This window comes from Meleagris gallopavo, chromosome 2, assembly GCF_905368555.1.
Source record: "Meleagris gallopavo chromosome 2, MGAL_WU_HG_1.1, whole genome shotgun sequence".
Lineage (NCBI taxonomy): Eukaryota > Metazoa > Chordata > Aves > Galliformes > Phasianidae > Meleagris > Meleagris gallopavo.
The window spans coordinates 90,923,916-90,939,699 of NC_139405.1; the positions used below are offsets into that span (position 1 = coordinate 90,923,916).

Genomic DNA, 15,784 nt, shown 5'->3' on the forward strand with positions numbered 1-15,784 from the left:
AGGATGAGCTTTTAGAGAGGATAGTAATATATATGTATTTTATCTTCCATAGGGTTTGTTATTTTTTTTTGAACTTTTATAGTTTTGAGGGTGGGTGGCATTGTTTGAGAATTTCTTTTACCTTTTGGTTCTGTTATAAATATTTTGGAGTTGCAACTTTTTAACGAGAAATCTTTATTTTCATCTAGCATCGGGCCAGAACTACAACTCCAAAATGGCACTGTTTTACACTGCACCTCAGATCCTTAAGCAAAGGTTTTTACAATGTCCACTTCTGAAGAAACTCAAGTGACACACTTGAGGTTTACATTTAAGACCCATTTTTGCAGTGACAGCAGGATGTCACTGCTAAAAAAAAAAACAAACATCACAAATCCAAAACAGCAAAGAGGAAGATATTACAGTTCCTTTGTGATAGGTGAACGGGAGAAGATGCAAAGCAGATCCTTACTGCTTTTCAAGCTCAACAGATCTTCAAGTCCTGACCACTTGGTATTTTGAGGTGATCTGATAGGCAGTTATATATGTAAGTCATGAGGTACGGTCTAATTGCTTGTGCCAATGAGGAGCTGAAATTACTTGAAGCATAGACTAAAGATAAATAATTCTCTGTAGGTTTACTGTATGTCCAAGCTTGCTTAAGATTTGTCATCTCAGTCGGGAATTTGAAAATAGAGTTTTGAACATAGGACCATGTTTGTGACCATCAGTTCACTGGTGTTGAGTTTTCCATATCTTTTAAGTTTGGGTATCTAAAAATTACACATGTAACTAAGGCAAGACACAGGCATGTATTGGCTGAACAACTTAAATCTTTGTAAGTTATGTTAAGGAAAACGTGTGTGTCTTGCCAGAACTCTGAGCCAAGGGAAATGAAGGAGCATAATAACATTTGCAGGAGAAATCTTCACCAAATTTTGTTAGATATATTATTATGCCATTAATCTATGGCAAATTTCTGTATTTACTTGCTCTGCTTCTAGCACTTGCATCTCCTATGTTGACTCACACTCAAAGATCTGATCCCACATGTTAAGTAGGTAAACTTGAAGTTTCTTCTTTTTCATTTAATTCATGTGTTGCAGTAGATCGGCAGCTGGTGCAGTTGTCATTAGGCATTACTGAGCTGTGGAAACATACAGGCCCAGTGCCCTGTCGCTTTTCGGAGTGACGATGAGCAGATTAATGGACCACTGTAGTGAGACAGTCTTCATTCCTCCAGGTCCCATTTTGTCCTCAAAACAAGCAAAATTTTCAGAAAATGTAATACATTTTTTTTTCTCTCCCTCAAAATCATCATAAACATTTTATGTCTGAGAAAATATCTTCTAAGAATTGCTCATTAGGAGAATTAAGAACAGACACTTGGAACAGTATTTACCTTGAAGGTTATGGAGGAGAATAATTCTGTATGAGGTTTAGCAGCGGGATTAACCATGGAAGGACACTTTCTTCTGCTTACATCTAGCTAATATAATGTTTATGTGAAGCCCTGGAGTAAACTTTGTCCCCTAGATGCTGAAATCAATACATTATTCACTGAAAGCCCGGATTTGCTTTCCCTATAACAGAGACAGGCAAGCCTGAAGCCAACGTTGCTGGGGAATCAAAGTGTTAAACCAGCCAAGCCCCCCAGATACACAGCATATCTATGCACTGGTTTAAAATTTCACTCTTACTACCACAGACAGGAAGTTTTCTTCTGAAGTCAGGGGAGTTGTTCTCAGTTATAGCAATGTGAGAGAAAGTACAATCTAACCCAGTGTCTGGGGGGAAAAAAGAAGCTATGATTGAAGCACAGAAAGTGTTTTGTTGTTTTGTCTAAGTAATGCCTTGACATTACCTTGTTATTTGAAAACTGCCTCAGAACTTGCTGTTTCTTAAGTCTACTACAGCGCTTGGAGGGCTGACATGTGGACAGTGAATGAGACATCTGGTCTGGAACAAAGCTGTCTTTTAGCCCACAGTAAATGTCACTTGCTCTTCAACTACAAATAACAGATAGAGGTAAGGATGAAAGGCAGATGAGTGCTTCACAGCACATATCAAAAGTGATTATAACAATATGAGCTTACAGTGCATGCAATTTAATCACCTCTCCAGAACCCATGGCATTTGTCTGCTCTTCTTATTTTATCTGTACAAAGGCTTCATTGTGGTTAGCCGGGTTTGTTTTTGCACGGAATCATAGAATCATTTGAGTTGGAAGGGACTCTCAAAGGCCATCCAAACCAACCCCCCTGCAATGAACAGGGACACCTGCAGCTGGATCAGGTGCTCAGAGCCCCATCCAGCCTGTTCTTGAGTGTCTCCAGGGAGACTCCCCATCACCCATCACCTCCCTGGGTGACCTGTGCCAGTGTGTCACTATCCTTATTGTAAAAAACTTCTTCCTTATATCCAATCTAAACCTCACCTCTTTTAGTCTGAAACCATTCCCCCATGTTCCATCACAGCGCATCTTGCTGAAGAGCTTGTCTTCTTTCTTACAGCCCCCTTTAGATATTGAAAGTCCACTCTCAGAACTCCCTGGAGCCTTCACTTCTCAAGGCTGAACAGCCCCAGCTCTCTCAGCATGTCCTCGTGGAGAGGTGTTCCATCCTTTGGATGTAAGAATGACACAGCATCTCATGAAGTGTTCAGGAGAGCATCTGAATAAAACTGCTTTTTTTCTCTCCAACTGTGCATGTTTGCTGAATGCTGCTGGGACAATGTGACCTCTGGAGAACTCCTGCTCACCTCCCAGTGCGTACTGGTACTAAGCTTCATGATGAATTCCGAAACATCTCTCCCCTCAGAGGCAGCTCTTTCAGGTGACTTTTCTTCTGACCTCAAGTGAGACCTCAGGTGAGAAAGCGTACTGTGCCAGGGAAAGTGCTGTGATGCAAGACTGGAAACATGCCCACTGGCTGGGGTAGCTTGAATGAGGTACCTACCCCGTGTATCCCCATGACACTCTTCATCCACCAGTGTCTACCTCTACTGAGCTCATGGCCCAGGAGAGAGAGAGGTGCCATGGCATTGCAGAGCTTTAGCCTTGTCTCTGTGAAATGGTGACAAGGGAATGAGCTCAGCCGATGACGTTTGTTGGGGCTACTGGGAGTCAAATGGAATGAAAACTGACAACTCTATCATTCTAGTCCTTCCCACTCTTGGGGGAAGCACAGCACAATGAACTAGGATGTGGAAAAGTCATTATTCAGCCTTGAGCTTGCCAGATGTTTTCACTGTCCTTAAAATCTCTAAAAGTGATGGGGTTTGAGTATGAAAATTTGAAATAGATCTAGTAGCTGAAACATTCTTGGATACTTAGCAAATTAGAAACAGTTGGCCACCTGCTGGCAAAAATGTGATTGGTGATATTGTGAACTGTGTCATTTCTAATAATAAAGGCAAGAAATACTATTTCATGTCAAGGAGGACTGTTCTTGGAAAAGAAAGGAACCACTCCACACACTTTTCTGGTGTGGCAATATGCTCATTATACGGCAGGGCAAACAGGAAGCACAGGGGAGAAAGGAGGAAGAGCTTAATGCTCCAAGAGTTAATTTCTATAACCAGATTTGAGATGGAGATAAATTAGCAGGTGAGGGTGATGGTGCATTTGGAATTCAACTCAGCTTCGTTTAAGGCTCTAAGAGGCTTCATACCTCATATCTCTTCATACATACTCTTAGGGAGGTAGTAAAAAATCAGTCTGTTTTAAACATTGACTTTTGGAAAAGGCCATTTCAGGGCCTGGTGCAATGTATGGATTTCTTGACAGAACTACTTGCAGGCACATACCTAATGGGCTTAATAGATTTGAGTAGTATCAAATCTGCAGAATGGGCACTGATTGTTCTTATTGAACTAGATGTTCTGAGCATGTCAAACACAGCAGAAATTCAGATGGTCTATGACGTCTGTGTACTAAAATCAACTCATCAACCCAGAGAAACAGACTTTTGAATGTATGCTGAACAGCACACTGATTTCTGGATGTTGGGAAGGCAGAAGTCATGGACAAGAGCAGAGAATGCTTATGTTCTTCCCAGGTGACATTTCTGAATTGGAAAAGTGAGGAAGTAAAAGAAACTCATGGAAACAATAAATGTGGAATTGTGGCAAGAGGTGGGCATGGGTGATGCCATGAGAGGCTGCCTGCTCTTCTTCAGAGGAAGAAATTCTGTGGAAGAGTTCTTCTTCTTTAAAGTTTTTCCAAGCCAGTCCTGATATTTTCTTTCAAAAGCACATCTGGAGACAGTCTGCCTTTTTCAGGGGTGAGGTGTCCAGGAAGAAGTCCCATATTTTGTTTCGACTGAGGTCTGTAGATATATTAGTCTGCTGCAGAGACAAGCATATGTTCAACTGAGCAGGAAGTAACAGAAGGTCTGGTAGAACTTCCAGTAAAAAACAAGCAGGCTTTCATCACAAATATTTCACTTTTCTGCAAAAATGTTGATTCATTATTAAAGTTGACCTCAGTTAAATTGTCTAAGTACATATTACAGGTACTAACATCCCATAAGACACACATGGAAAGTAATTGTGGCCTCCCTGTGGTAGATGGCTTTATGTAAAGGCAGAGGAACAGGGAGGAAAAAGAACAGGAACTCCTTAAAACTGATTAGCATCACTAGTGTGACTTTCTGCCTCAGAAGGTCAGTGGTGTTGACCTCGCATTATTTATGTTTGAGTTTTGCAGTATTGTAGGAGAGTGTGAAAGGTCCCCCCAGACAACCATATGCCATTTTTCACTTGTCTCTTTTGTAGTTGTTGTTTTTTCAGCCCAGTGATCTGGCTTTCACTCCCTGATGACATTCTGTTGTCACCAGGTGCTGGAGCTGATGTGTTGTCTGTGGTTGTAGGAAAAAAAACCTCCTTGGTACGACGTCCATGTAGAACAAATATAGTAATTTAACTTACCTTTAGTATTCTTCAAAATGTAGGCAGTTTTGAAAGAAGGTACATTTTTCTTCAGGTACCAGCTGTGAAAGACTGATGTCAGTATACATCCCAGGCTCTTTATACACAAATAACTGGCTAAGGTACTAATCAAAGGTTTAACACAAGTACAAGATTGCTGCCTCCCTCTCTACATGTCCCAGGCGCCAGCAAATGAGAGCTCCTCAGGCTACAACCTAAGTCACAAAGAAGCCAGTTTGGCTGTGGTAAATTAAAGTCTCGTAATGGGCCCAATAAACTGTGATGACAGCTGTGGCTGGGAGATGCAAACGTGTGAAAAGTGCTGGGTGAGTGAGCTGGAAGAAAAAAGGAAAGCAAATGTGAAGATTTGCAGAGTTAAGTTAGGTAAAGACTGGAGAAAAATGTAGCCCAACAAAAAGAATCATAGAATCATAGAATGGTTTGGGTTGGAAGGAACCCTTCAGATCACCTAGTTCCAACCCCGTGCTATAGGCAGGGACACCTCCCTCTAGTCCTGGTTGCTCAAAGCCCCATCCAGCCTGGCTTTGAATGCCTGCAGTATGGGCCCATCCACAGCTTTACTGGGCAACCTGTTCCAGTGTCTTACCACCCTCACAGTAAAGAATTTCTTCCTAATATCTACTCTAAATCTACCCTCTTCTAGTTTAAAGCCATTTCCCCTCATCCTCTCACTACCCACACTTAAAAAAGTCCCTCCCCTGCTTTCCGGTAGGCCCCCTTCAGATACTGGAAGGCCTCTATAAGGTCTTTTTGGAGACTTCTCTTCTTCAGCCTGAAAAGCCCCAGCCCCCTCAGCCTGTCCTTCTAGGGGAAGTGCTACAGCCCTCTGATCGCCTTAAAATAGTACTAAATAGCAAAAGGCCTTTACAGAATAAGAAGAAATAATTTATTGAATATTTTAAAAACAACATCTATAGATACGCAGAAGTAGAAATGATTTTTTAAAGTCTTAAAATGAAAATTAAGATATTAAAAATGTTGATGGATATTCGTTTTTACTAAGTGCAATACTTCACCCCGTCATAAAAAGTAGCATTATTAGTGTAAAAAAACATGTGACAATCTTACCAGTTTGTGATTAAAAGGTAAGAGTGCCTCCACTTTTCAGGTACAGTGACCTCTGCATTTCAAGAGGTTTCTTCAAAAATGAAAGAAAACACAAATAAAATTAGAGCATGCAACTTCATAATGGAAATTTGGATTTTGTTTTATATTCTTTCAGAAAACACAAGCTGGAACAGATGGAGTTATTTTGGCTTACTTTTTGGCTTGTGAAGTTGGGGCTTTTTTGAGCTTTCCTTCACAACAGTGAGGGCTGATAAAGTTAATAGTTATTATTTAAGTGGGCTGAGATTTCCACACAGTCACTTAACTTGAGAATCAGGTTTTTAAGTACGGCATTAAATATAATGATACAGCTTATGCTATCTGATAACGCTGTCTCCTTCACAAGAGAGCTAGTGCATGCCACAGCAAGAAAAGTGAAGTGGCCTTATGTGTAAGGAAACTGGCAAAGGGACAAATGAGCTGAAAAAGGTCCCATGGTCTCACAGCAGCAACATAGCGATATCTCAACAAGGCAGCAGTCCCACCGCCTCAATGGACTTATCTCGTTTAGTGCACAGCCTTAGAGAAACAATTTTGGTAACAGCTTTTTCCAAACAGGAAAATCTGCCAGTTTAATTGGTCCACTTGTCTGATGGGAGCAAATGGTAGTCTCTTGCATGCTGGTACAGCAGTAATGTGATTTAGATAAAGAGCTGGTGTCTGTCTGCTCCCTATCAGTCCCGCTTTGCTATGAAAGAAAACAGAAGCAGAGTCCTGTCTAGAAACTCCTCAGGAACCAGGGATTAATTTCCTAAGGAGCCTGATACGGGACCTCATGTCTCCCAGATCCTGGTGAATCCTTGATGAATCTTAAATTTACTTACAGAAGAATTAATTGAGTAGGATCAGGAATATTCCATTTTCAGTGCAAACAAAAAAAGTTAAAAAGAGCTCAGTTGGACGTTCTGAGAGAATTCAGATTAAACTTTCATTCTAGCAAAATGCAGATGTTCCCTTTCCAATTGCTTATGGATAGGCAGCCTGTGTTACTGATCAGCATCACTTTTCTTATGCTCAGCAACAGTTAAACACTGTTTTTGCAGCAGTGTTCACTATCACAGTTACGGGAAGAATGATTTTAACTATGCACTTCAGTAACATTCAAATATCTACTGTGAGTTCTTCAGAGCTGCTGGAATTACCTTATTCAGATGGTCTTAACAGCAATGCTTTGAAGATGACAGACCCTTAAAATTAGGACAAGAATTTTAAGGACAAGAATTCAATTTTAAGACAGTGATCAAATAGCTACTGTAATCAAACTTTATGTTATTTGTCCGTGTCTTTACATCTGATAGGTTGCTTGTGGGCATAACTACTATGGACTAGATCACAAAAGCAGAAACTCTCTCACTACAGAGAGCTATCACTGTTTTCTACAGATTTAACTCAGTGGTTTGATACTGAGACACTTTACCAATACGCTTACCGACAAGTATCACCAATGTGAACCTTGGGACATGCTTTTTCTGCAGGTGTGAAAGTACAGAGAGAGGGCTGAAGGATTCAGCTTACACTGTCTGTTCCTATTAATCACTCCAGAAAGGGGTTTCCCTCACCTCATCTTTCAGCCTTTGCCATGCACATGCCCTGCTATCTACCGCAATCCTGGACTTCAGGTCTACCTCTGTGCCTGCTTTGACAACTGCACCCAATAGGCGGGCTGCCACAGAGGGCCTACAGGGGTTGGATGATGCCACCTGTAGTCCCCTTTGCAGAGTTTTGCAGCTGTATATCTTTGCAGGACTGAACCTCTCAGTGTAACTCTACCTTTATGGCCTTCTCTGCTGTTCCATTCTCTTTCATTTGTTGCCGCTCTGTGGCTGATTTGTTCCTGCAAGCACTTTGAGAGATATATTCCTCTGTATCCACTGGGCTTCTGTTTTTCAAGGTCATTTTACCTGCAGAAAGTCATGTTTCTGTTGTTGTTCCCAAGAGACTTTTACCAGTGGAAAAGCACGGTTGCACTCCGTTCAGACCGCTGTGAAGATTTACGATCAGGGAGACTTGTTTTGACACTGTCGTTTCTGAGGGAGTGTGTGCTATCAATCTGTATAAAGGGGAAGGCAGCACTGGGTGTCTTACCTCGCTACTTCACATCTCAGTGTTATGACGGCAGCTCAGTTCAAATTTGTGAAGCCCCAATAAAAAGTTAAACACCCAAGAAGTGCTGAAGATTAATATTATTTCACCCTGCAGGGCACACGGCTACTTCAATAGGACAGGGCAGTTCAAACAGTTCTTGACAGATCCTGTATAAGCAAACAACTAGCATCGAGCCAACCCTCATTGCATTTGTTTCTGCAAACACAGGGCTGAACAGCATCTGGCTGAAGGTCAGTCTTCTTTCTATGTACGTTTCCTTTGAAATCATTTGGATCATGATGTGACTTGCAAGAAAAAAACTAAAGAAGCTGTCATTATTTGCACTTCTGTACAGCCTTGATCCATCTCTACTATGGTATGACAGCAACAGGATGGTTAGAAGACTTGGGGTTGGAGGGCAAAGATCCTTCCCTTTTTTCTTTCCTTAATTCCACCTCTAATCCTAGCTATGTCTGACTTATGATGTAACAGCCATGAGAGATGAAATGCAGCTCCAGGGCTGCCTTTCCTACCTGCCAGAGAGTTTGGTGTGAGTGCACTGAAATAAGTGCATAAAGAAATGTGTGCACTTTTCCATCAAGGAGCTCTGGAGGTGCTCCCACCTGAAACATCCCTCATCTCATTGTTAACATGGCACTGTTCACCACGTGCTCCCTGAACCTCTCCCCTCCTGGCAAACCGCAAGCACTTAGACTGATTGGTGGTCTCTGAAATACAGTCTAAAGAGTGGTACAGTCAGAAAGGAAGAAAGCAATTTGGAAAATTACAGAGAACAGTACTTTTTAAACTCTTTACTGCTGTATTTGCTTCTGCCTAACTATACTAATCAAGTTTAATGGCTAAAGAAAGAAACAATTCAGCTTTTCTCAACAGTTCCCTAACAAACCACAATTTTTTTTCCTGTTCGATTGCTAGCTCGAAAGAAGTTACTAAAATGGCTTACTGCAGCCTCACACTCACAACAGCCATTTTCACACAGTCTACAAGACAGGCATGGGCAGTGCAATTCATAGTGTCTGAGTTCTGCATAGGCTGAGAGATTTGCCCAGAGTGCCAGACTCCAGCTCCATTACAGTCCCTGGAGACATGTAATTACAGCATCTGCTGTGTGATTGGATTCATCCATTCTAACCAAACAATTTAAATTCAGCCCATGTTTAAGGATTTTTCAAGTCTATGGTATAGACTCAGCTAAACTACAGCTAATCTGCCTCCCCAGCAATTTTCTTTCCTATTTTACCCATGCCCAAAGCCAATTCTGAGTCACACTGTGAATATTTCTTTGAGGATAGTTGAAACTTCCCCCATCAGCTTGACATTTTTAATTGCACAGCATGGTACAGAATTACTAGGCTGAGCATAATAAGCCAAGTCAATAAGCCATGTAATACATATTTAACCTGAGGCTTCAGAAATCCGTGTGTTTTTTTGTAGGTGTGCATCTTGTATGTGCTTTGATGCTCAGGACACCCATAGCTTAAGGGGATTGTACAACTTTATTAGTATTATATAGGCAGTCTTGGGAATTAATGGGACTCACGGGCTCTGTCCACACCTACAACAACTGTCTTGTGGTTGAGAAATGTTCCTTTTTGCAGTACACGTGAGCATTGAAATATCTCAGAAAAAGAGGAAGAATGGCTCAATTTCATGGCTCAGTTCCAAAGAGGAGACTTCTGACAGGGAAGATCTTTCCATGTGTTTACACCTGCAGATGCGGGTGCCCACATCCCCTCTCCGCCTTTTAGGAACTACTGCCAATTTTTGACACAAAGCAAATTACAGAGCGGAGTGAAGGCACTCTCTGCCCTAGAGAAAGAATGATCTGTGTTTTATTCCCATGACCTTCGGATCAAACACACGTTAAAGCTTTCTGGAGATATTTCAGTTTGGCAGCTCACATGCCCCTCCCTGGGGCTCCTCTCTGCTGGCTCAGCCCCACGAGATGGGGATGCTGCCATTTCCACCACCTTTGCCAAGACAGAAGCTGCCATCCTCCCCAGTCTGTTGGCTCAGTGCTGACTCCTCGACCTCCATCAGTCAAAGTGAGCTGGTTTAGCAAGGTCTCTGCTGTGCTTAAACGGTTCAGGTAAACCCTGCCTCATTTTAGCTGTGAAAGGTAGAGAGGAGCTCTCATGAGCATGATGTGAGAGGGCAATAACCCACAGGTGAGGACATGTTTTAGTGATGACGTGTGCAGGTTATGTGAGCCCGGACACGGATCAGCAGGCAGACATTGCCTGGGAGGAGGACACAGTGCAGGAGTTGTTAAGCACTTTGGGGAATTAGTAAATAAAAGTGTCTGGGAGGTCTCAGTCCGGTGCATTCAAATGCCTGTTAAATTTTAATGAAATCAATAGCTCGTTGATTGCCATGGGACTAATATACACCTCAGCTTCATACTGTGTTTAAGTGTTTTACTGGATTCAGGATTGATATCTTAATTACTGCTTAGTTTTGTATGTTCTAAAGCAGGTAGATAAAGCAAAAGCTGAAGGTGATACCACCCCTAACATGAAAGCTACTAAACTTGCTTTGAAAGAAACAGGTAATTGCTGTTCAAGACAGAAAATGAACCATCTGTTTTGAGTAAAAACAGCTTTTCTGGCTTCCTCTACTTGCTCACTTAGGACGCTCTACCATTGCTGTGTTTTATTTGTCTTACTCACCTCTAATTTTCTTCAATTTGTTTTTCTTCCTTGTTTCTTTGTTCTGGGAAGTGGAGTTAAAAGGAAAGCAGAGACTCTTTGAATCTGCAGCATACGGAACCATAACCAGGACAAGCACCTCCCCTCCCAGTCCTGCTATTTGCCAGCTGAGTGATAACATCAACAGACTCCTTGTTCCTTGCTCTGTCCCATGTGTTTTCTCTTCTCTCTCTCTTTTTCTTTCTTTCTTTCTTTCTTCTTCTTTTTCTTTTTTTTTTAATCTGTCACTAGCTCTAATTTCCCATGCACCAGTGAACAGCAGCCAGTGGTGCTTGATCTAATCACCACACAAGAAAAGCTTTTATACAGACTGCAACCCGAGCTCCTGCAAACACATAGTGAGCTCCCAGCTGGTCAAGGTGCAGCTCTGCTCACATTTTCCTTTTATCAGAGAGCTGCAGGGGCTGTACTAAGCAGACTATTTATTCTTGTCTGTATGCAGCCTTACTAGCCTGTGTTATCAGGGGCAACTTATTATATTGGAAGTGGCCACCCAGTAATTAAACATGAGATAAGTTCTCATAGGTAAAAATTATTTATTCTTTGAAGAATATTGTAAGACTATTAGGGGATCATATACAGTTCATTTAGTCAAATGGCCTGGCAGAAGTCAAACAGCAGCAGACTTTCTGCACCAGTTCTTAGTACTCCCCTTCATTTTTAACCTTTCTTGGCTGCAGAGCTGGGATCCCATGTTGGTGAAAAAATAAAAGTGCCAGGATCTAGTTCTCCAAACAGATTTTGCAGGGTATGATAGGAAAGCATACCCATCAGACTTAATGCTACTTGCTTAATGCTTGGTGCTATTAAAGATTTATTAATGAGTCCAATCCTCAGCTAAGGCTGACACCAAGCATTACTTCTCTATACAGAGCAGGAAGGGAAAAAGAACAACACCATGAAAAGGCCAAAAGGAGTAGAGGAAAACCGCATGTAGATGTGCAGGAGGAACATGAAAAGGCTGCTAGGGCTGCTTGCTTTAGGCTTTCCTCACAGCTGTCTGCTACTGGTTGCCAGTGAGCTGCAAGGAGGTGGCTGGGGCTCGGGTGTGTGCCACCATCAGGCTGGGGAGACTCTGCTTCTCCTTCCCCAGTGGCTTCAGAGGAGGGCAGTGAAGCTCTGCCTCAGCCTCTATTGCGAGGCACCAGTCCAAGCCTCTGCCAACTTATTTACCTTTCATTGACACCTTGTATATTTAGCAAAGAAACATAAGCACTTTGTAGCATGTGGATGTGACAGGCACTCTCTCTGTCAGGTCTTCCCAGGGAGTTCTCATCTAATGCAGCATTCGGTGTTGCACCTCTTGCAACCATTGTAACCATGTTATGTAAGGCTGAATATGCCACCCTCACAGCTGCAAGAATCTCATTTCAGATATGACCCATTTTAAAACACTAATTAAAATTGGATGAGTTTCATACCTCCTCCAGCTTTAGAAAAGAAATATCACAGTCCAAACATACATTTCATGAATGCTTGATAGAACATCTGCAGAGGGCATAGAGACCAGGCACTTTTGAGCAAATGAAAGAACTTACTTAGACCAAGAGTTTGAAGTCTGACCTTCAGACTGTATATGAATGCACCAGATGACAAAGATGATAACTACCAGAGTGGTAAAAATGTCTGTACTTGAGCATTTTTAGCTACTCTCTGGCATTCTCTACAATTCTTATTAGAGGATCTTCAGAATTATTATAACAGCTTTTCAGCAAGATTATATTTCAAAATTCTGTTTTCTTTTCTTCCACACAGAGCACCACAACATCATGTTTTATAGCTAAACCCACTTCAGAGGTGTCATTTCCCTCACAGCAGTGGGAAGGCCTGAGAAAACTGAAGTGATAGACATTACTTCGCTGAGAACTGTGATCCAAAACATTCTTCTGAGCTTTATGCTTGATTCTGAGGACAAACTAATTGGTTAGACAGTGCCACCAGAACTGGAATCTTAATTTCTTATTTTCCAGACTAAAAATTAGGCTTACTTTCTCCATCTGTTTTTCCAGGATCATAGGACAGATGACTTGGGAGAACCTCTGAAGATCTGTTGCCTTTCCTCCTGCTTCTTTGCACCCTCCTATCAGGTATTCACATGCAACTGACAAGATCCCTCTGAACCTTTCATTTCTCAAGGCTGAACAGCCCCAGTCCTCTCAGACTTTCATTGTAGGACTTATGCTTCAGTCTCATAATCACTTGTGTGGCCTCTTGGAGTTTCTTCAGGACATCCATGTCTCTCTTGTACTGTACAAGCCCAGAACTTGACACAGCACTCAGATGTGGTTTCACCAGTGCTGAGTAGAGGGAAAGGATCACTTCTCTCAACCTACAGGCAATGCTGTTATCAACTACTCCTCCTGGCTTTGAATGGCATGCAGCATTACTGAAAGTTCACTGTTCCAAGACCTACATCATTAATGTCTTTAGGTGAGACAGTGTGTAAAACCCTGCTAAAGTCAAGATAAACAGCACACCAAGACATTTCAGAATCACAGAATCACAGAATTGTAGGGGTTGGAAGGGACCTCTAGAGATCATCGAGACCAACCCCCCTGCCAAAGCAGGTTCCCTACACCAGGTCGCACAGGTAGGCGTCCAGGCGAGACTTGAATATCTCCAGAGAAGGAGACTCCACAACCTCCCTGGGCAGCCTGTTCCAGTGCTCCGTCACCCTCATCGTGAAGAAGTTCTTACGCACATTTGTGCAAAACTTCCTATGCTGCAGCTTATGTCCGTTTCCCCTCGTCCTGTCTCCACGTACCACTGAAAAGAGACTGGCCTCACCGCTATGGCCGCCACACCTCAGATATTTATAAACCTGGATCAGGTCCCCTCTCAGTCTTCTTTTCTCAAGGCTAAACAGACCCAGTTCACTTAGCCTTTCTTCATAGGGGAGATGCTCCAGGCCCTTCACCATCTTTGTGGCCCTCCGCTGGACTCTTTCCAAGAGATCCCTGTCTTTTTTGTACTGGGGAGCCCAGAACTGGATACAGTACTCCAGATGAGGCCTTACCAGGGCAGAGTAGAGGGGGAGGATCACCTCCCTCGACCTGCTGGACACGCTCTTCTTAATGCAACCCAGAATGCCATTGGCCTTTTGGCCACGAGGGCACATTGCTGGCTCATGGCCAACCTGTCGTCCACCAGGACGCCCAGGTCCCTCTCTGCAGAGCTCCTCTCCAGCAGCTCATCCCCCAGCCTGTACTGGTGCATGCAATTATTCCTCCCTAGGTGTAAGACCCTACACTTGCTTTTGTTGAACCTCATCCGGTTTCTTACTGCCCAGCTCTCCAGCCTGTCCAGGTCTTGCTGAATGGCAGCACAGCCTTCAGGCGTGTCAGCCAATCCTCCCAACTTCGTATCATCAGCAAACTTGCTGAGGGTGGCCACTAAACCCTCATCAAGGTCATTGATGAAGATGTTGAACAAGACCGGACCCAGCACAGACCCCTGGGGGACACCACTGGTTACAGGTCTCCAGCCAGACTCTGCACCACCAACGACGACCCTCTGCGCTCTGCCAGTCAGCCAGTTCTCAACCCACCTCACTGTCCACTCATCTATCCCACACTTCCTCAGCTTTGTTATAAGGATGTCGTGGGAGACAGTATCAAATGCCTTTCTAAATCTCTTTCCTTATAAAGGGGTGTCAGGTCAGGCATCATGTCCCCTTTGCAAATCCATGTGGATTATCCCAGTCACTTTCATGCTCTTTACATATCTGGAAATGTTTTCCTTTATTATTTCCTCCATTACCATCAAGGCTTGACTGGGCTGCATTTCCCCAGATCATCCCTCTCTGAAGGTAGTGACATTTGCTCTCTTTCAAACTTGCCATGACGTTTGAAAGATCATTGAAAATGGACACTGGCGAGTTTCCTCATGGGTGCATCCTACCAGAGCCCATGGAATTGTACCTATTTACTGTGTTTACGTGTTTCCTAAATGATCCTCTCTCTGCAAGGAAAAGTCTTTCTTGTCCTAGTCTTTCCCTCCAGTCTCTGGCCCTGGGATGGCTGAACAGATATACCAGTAAAGATCAAAGACATTGGATTCAGTACCTCATCCTGTTGACTATCTTGTCCCCCCACTTGATCCCCTGCCCCATTCAGAAGGCAGCCCAAATTTATCATACCCTCGATTTTGATTTGCCTATAGAATACCTTGTTGCCCTGTATACCACCCAAAAGATTCAGCTCTTGGTGGGCTTCGGCTTTCCTAAGACCATCTCTGCGTGCTCCAGAAGCTTCTCTAAGTTACCTGTCCCTTCTTCCACTTCCTATTCACTTTCTTGTTATGCTTGAGTTTAGTGAGGACTCGCAGGCTTTCCCCACCTTTTTCCCAAAGCCACAGTGGCACTCCCAGCAACATAGTTCTGGTGCCCCAGCTGTTTGCTTTACAAAGTGCCCTATGTGGTAGGAACTTGCAAGGCTGGGAAAGGGTGAGACATGGCACAGGTGTCTTGAAGACCTTTAGGCAAAGAACAGACAACTCCATTATCTTAGGAGCATTACAGTCCTTATGTCAGAGACAAATACTGATACACTGAAAGCACATATGAAATTTTGGAGGCTCTTCCTTGTGGGATCAATTCAATCATGCTATGCAGTCCTGTGTATGCTCTGCATGAGAACCTAAAAAAGGCAAATTTCCAAATATAAACTCAGATTGGATGCTGGGATTGTTTGTGGAAGAGGATGAAGATGTGAACAGCCGGTTCATGCCTAGCAGAGAGTATGTAAATCATGCTCTGCAATTGAAATCTCTCTCAGAACACCAGGGAGGATTTCCAAACTGAGTGCTGCAAGAGATGGACATGGAATGGTCCAGTATGAGTTACAACCAGTGCTATGCATATCACAGAATTCACCTTGCTTCCTTCATATCCAGGATAAAAGACACTATGTTCAACCTGTTAACACCAGTATTGC

The 15,784-nt window shown here is 42.9% G+C and overlaps 1 long non-coding RNA gene across 4 annotated transcripts; it reads right to left on the reverse strand.

The window, feature by feature from the left end:
- Positions 1–403: 403 nt before the first annotated feature.
- On the reverse strand, positions 404–11,334 carry LOC104909967 (uncharacterized). Of its 4 annotated transcripts, none has more exons than XR_014881580.1 (4): positions 10,812–11,267; positions 5,998–6,067; positions 4,909–4,970; positions 404–4,326 (listed from the first exon to the last, which is right to left on the reverse strand). It is a non-coding gene; the product is annotated as an uncharacterized LOC104909967 (long non-coding RNA). The 4 variants fall into 4 exon arrangements; XR_002112492.2 differs by lacking the exon at positions 5,998–6,067 and having other exon boundaries at positions 404–1,988; positions 2,417–4,326; positions 10,812–11,246; XR_014881579.1 differs by lacking the exon at positions 5,998–6,067 and having other exon boundaries at positions 10,812–11,262.
- Between the last annotated feature and the right edge of the window lie 4,450 nt (positions 11,335–15,784).